Source organism: Athene noctua, unplaced genomic scaffold (genome assembly GCF_965140245.1).
Source record: "Athene noctua unplaced genomic scaffold, bAthNoc1.hap1.1 HAP1_HAP1_scaffold_625, whole genome shotgun sequence".
In the NCBI taxonomy this organism is placed as follows: Eukaryota; Metazoa; Chordata; class Aves; order Strigiformes; family Strigidae; genus Athene; species Athene noctua.
The window spans coordinates 27501-32500 of NW_027438064.1; positions in this window are offsets into that span (position 1 = coordinate 27501).

The following is a 5000-nucleotide window of genomic DNA, read 5'->3' on the forward strand; positions in this document are numbered from 1 at the left end:
GCCTTCGCTCACAGCACCGTGCAGACCTCCCTTCACCGAGCCCGGCCGGTAGAAACCAGGGACGCCGAGAGCCGGCCGGACACCACAGGCCGCCCCGCACGTATGGCATACGATACCGGCAACGAAAGGAGTAAACCAAGAACCAGGGAGGCGCCGCCGCCTCTCGCCTTACCATCGTCGGGCTCTCGGGGGGCCGGGGGGGGGGCCACCCACCGGTGGCTCGAGACACACCCCCCCCGGGCCGTCTGCATCCAGCTGCCGGCCACCGCGACCAGCCAAAACCGTGGCGTGCCCATGCCACGGGCTCCGGCTTAAGGCCGGCAAACAAAGGGAGCAGGTGCCGCCGCCGCCACCTCTCCTCCCATCCCCAAGGCCCCCTCAAGGAGCTGGGCAACAGCCCCCGACGGGCTGGAACCGTACGGAGCACCGCTGTGTCAACACACATACCGGCGCTCCCCCCCTCCGCCATCATCGGGCTCTCGGGGGACCGGGGGGGGACGGGGGTAACCACCCACGGTAGTCTCACAGCTCGGCTCCCCCCCCCCAGTATCCAGCGTTCAAGTGCCGCCAGCCGCCTCCGGCCACCGGTCTTCGGCCTCTCCCGTGCACCTCTGCCCGTCCTTTTCTCACCACTCGGCAGCGACCGCCCCAACGCCGCCCGGCTTCGTGCCGTTCGGCATCTCTCTGGGTGCTCTCGGTTCCGTGCACGCTCGCCTGACAGAGCACCGGCTTGAGAACCGTGCCCAATTCCCCGGGGGAAACCACCGTCTGCGGCCGCCCAGCATTCCACTTGGCCGGCTAAGCCGCGTGCCCTCGCTCGGTGGCGCTTGTCTGGAGCAGAGACGCCTCGTGCCCCTATATAAGGAGAATATGGGTCCGCGCCGGAAAGGGGCGCTTAAAGGCAGTGTCTGCCTGCCAGCGGGGGAGGCGCTGCAGAGACGCCGCCTCTTACGATGACCTAACTGGAGGCAGCGCGAAACAGCGACCCCTTGGAGGAACTGCCGGAGCCAACAGGTCTGCCCGCGCTCTAAGTCCCGACGGAGCCGGGTAGACCTGGCAGCCCTTTCTACGGACGCTGAGCCGGCCGCCGGCAACGTGGAGCCGGGTACACCTAGCGGCCACCGCCGGTCGCCTCGGAGGTGGGTAGACCTGACGGCCGCCTCACGCCCCGGAGGCGGGTAGACCTGACGGCCGCCTCACGCCCTGGAAGCGGGTAGACCTGACGGCCGCCACACGCCGCGGAGGCGGGTAGACCTGACGGCCGCCACACGCCCCGGAGGCGGGTAGACCTGACGGCCGCCTCACGCCCCGGAAGCGGGTAGACCTGACGGCCGCCTCACGCCCCGGAGGCGGGTAGACCTGACGGCCGCCTCACGCCCCGGAAGCGGGTAGACCTGACGGCCGCCTCACGCCCCGGAGGCGGGTAGACCTGACGGCCGCCTCACGCCCCGGAGGCGGGTAGACCTGACGGCCGCCTCACGCCGCGGAAGCGGGTAGACCTGACGGCCGCCTCACGCCCCGGAGGCGGGTAGACCTGACGGCCGCCTCACGCCCCGGAGGCGGGTAGACCTGACGGCCGCGTCGCGCCCCGGAGGCGGGTAGACCTGACGGCCGCCTCGCGCCCCGGAGGCGGGTAGACCTGACGGCCGCCACACGCCCCGGAGGCGGGTAGACCTGACGGCCGCCTCACGCCCCGGAGGCGGGTAGACCTGACGGCCGCCTCACGCCCCGGAGGCGGGTAGACCTGACGGCCGCCTCACGCCGCGGAGGCGGGTAGACCTGACGGCCGCCTCACGCCCCGGAGGCGGGTAGACCTGACGGCCGCCACACGCCCCGGAGGCGGGTAGACCTGACGGCCGCCACACGCCCCGGAGGCGGGTAGACCTGACGGCCGCCTCACGCCCCGGAGGCGGGTAGACCTGACGGCCGCCACACGCCCCGGAGGCGGGTAGACCTGACGGCCGCCACACGCCGCGGAGGCGGGTAGACCTGACGGCCGCCTCACGCCGCGGAGGCGGGTAGACCTGACGGCCGCCTCACGCCCCGGAGGCGGGCAGACCTGTCGGCCGCTTCACGCCCCGGAGGCGGGTAGACCTGGCGGCCGCGTCGTGCGAGACATTTTTGTTTCGATAGATGCCAATGAAATCCGAAAAAAAATAAATGAAAAGGGAAATTTTTTTTCTTAACGCACCCCCGCACCCCCGCGCCCCGCCGCGCTCTCATGTGCACGCAGCACCAGCCCCCCCACCCCCCCGCCCCGACCCGTTGGCTGCCATGCAGTCGCTGGCATCATTCGCTGCCCGCCCCCTCGGCCGCCAGTCAGCCCCTCTGCGCCGCGCCACTCCGCGCCGCACGGCGCCGCCCGCCACTCCCCCCCCCCGCTTCCCGCGGCTGCCAGGGGACCCGGCAGAAGCGGCGACGTTCCCCGCACCTCACCCCCAACGGAGACGCCCGTCTCGCTGGAGCGAGTTCGCATCGGGAACCGGGCGCTTTTCGCCGGGTCGGGGTCCCGGCGCTGCCGGGCGGTCCTCGGCTTCAGCTTTTGGTTTCGCAGCGTGGGTTTAGCTTTAGTCTCGGGGGAGGGGGGGTGGGGGGGGGGGTGGGGGTGCGTGTGTGTGTTTTTATTTTGTTTCTTTCCCCCCGCCTTTCGCTGTGCCGCAGAGGCGTGGGCACCGGGCGCCCTTCACCGGGTCCGGGTCCGGGTCCGGGTCCGGGTCCGGGTCCCGGCGTTGCCAGGCGCTCGCTGGCATTCGCGTTTAGGTTTTTTTCGACGGGGTTGGGGTGGGGGGGTGGGAAGGGGGCTCCCGGGCTTTATGTGTGGGAATAGGGGGTGTGGGGGTGTGTGCGCGCGTGTGTGTGTGTGTGTGTGTGTTGTTCGGATTGTTGTTTTGTTGTTTGTTCCCCCCCCCCCCCCCCCCCCGCCGCGACACACACGAGCTCGGACACACACGCAGAGACACAGAGAGAGAGAGAGAGAGAGAGAGAGAGAGCGCGCGCGCGCGAGAGAGAGACACAGGCGCGCACACACACACACGCACACACAGACACAGACACACACACACACACACACGCACGCACGCACGCGCACACACACAGACACCCCCAGCCCCCCACCCCCCCCAGCCCCCCGACCCCCACCGTCGCCCGCGCGCCCGAAGAGCCGTTGGTCCCCGCCCCACCGCTGCAACTCCGGAGCTGCAGGGCGGTGGGTGCGGCCGCCAACCGACCGCAGCCTCCTCGGCGCCGCGGAGCACTACGGCTGGGGGGTGGGGGATCGGGGGCGGTTTCTGTTACACCACCACCACCACCACCACCACCACCCGCCCTCGCTGCTCTCCCTCCCACCCCTTCGGCGTTCGTTTGGCTTTCAACCCGCGGCGGGAACGGAGCAGGCGGGCAGGAGGGCGGGCGGCCGAGCGACCGACTGAGGAAGGCGGGGAGCCGGGCCGCGGGCACGGCGCGGCAGGGACTCGGCAGCTGCGGGGGCTCAGCGTCCAAAACACGCGCCACCCATCATCGCCGCCGCCGGCGGGAGGCCCCTCCGGGCCCCCCGGCACGGAGGCGGCGGCGGCGACGCCGCTGGGTCCTAAGGTCTCCCGCCTTCCTTCCCTGGAGCGGCCAATGTGCTGCTGCTGGTGGAAAGCGGGCCGGAGGTAGGGGGCGGCCGGTCTCCTCGCGAACCCCGGGGGTGGCGGGGGCGGGGGGTGGGGGGGTGGGATGGGGCGGGGGGTGGCGGGGGGGGGGTGGGTGGGCTGGGGGGTGGGGGGGGCGGCCGGTGTCACGGTGAACCTGGTGGCGGGAGGGTTGGGGGGGGGGGGGGGGGGGGGCGGGCTCGTCGCGGGCCAAGCGGCGGTGTTGGGGGGGCGCCGCCGGTCTCACGGAGAAGCACGTGGCGGGTGGGGCGGCTTTGGCGGGATGGGGGGGCGGCCGTATACGCGTGCGCGCGCGGGCAGCCCCAGGCAGACGGCTTCGGGCCGGGCAGCTTGTGGGGGTGCGGGGCAGGCGGGCGCACGTGCGTGGGCAGAGCGTGAGCTCCTGAACCGTTTCTGAATCGATGCCCTAGCGCTGGTCAGGCTTCCGCTTGACCTCTCCGTTCGTGATTCTCGTCGCGTGTTTTCAGGTCCGCGTTCGATCCCGTCTCAGCCGAACTCTTCCCTGCCGGTTCCGACCCTCGCGTCCGTACGCTAGCCGGCAGCTGCGCTGGCCCCGTCGCCTCCCCAGTTGAAGGTGAGATCACGAGGGGCGCTGCATAAGCCAGGCCTCGCCTCGCCGCCGGCCTGCCTACCGGCTCGAAAGCTGCAGGAGACCCCCTCGCGTGAGAGCCCACCAGCCACGGCCCGGCCCAGGCCCATCACGTCCTAGTCCAGGCGTGACTTCGCCGCGAGAGGCTCAGGCCACGGCCTGCTCCCTGCCTTGGAGCTACGCGGGTGCCCGTGTCATCCCGAGCCGCCGCCTGCTTCAAGCCAGGGCCCGCTCGGGCACGGCGTGACGTCACAGGCAGCTCGGGAGCCCGGGCCCGGAAGCGCCCTGTTACCCCTCCTCGGCTACTTGTGACGTCACAAGGGGCAGGCGGCGGGGAGCGCGGGGGCTGCCGGGAGGGGGTGGCGGGAATGCCGGCCAGAGACCCGGCCGTGCTGGGACCCCACGCGGACGCAGACACCGGTCGATGCCAGCGGTCGCACGGCGGCCAGCGGGTCCGGGCAGGGCAGCGGCGTGAGCACCGCAGGGGGAGGCGGCTGTAGAAAAAAAAAAAACAACTAATTTTTCCTTTTCATCTCTCTTTTCCCGTTTCTGTGGTGGCTGCGATCGCAACCCAGAAAAGACGACGACGGCACGGGGCGGGAGGTTGCAGCTTCATGCCTTGTATTACAGGCGCTGCAATCTCGGACGAGCGGAGGGTAAAAAACCGAAATGACACGCTCCTCTCACCCCCACCGCCGCCAACCGGCAGCCCTGCACCTCGCCGAGAGAAGCACGTACGCTTAAATCTGGGGAGCCCG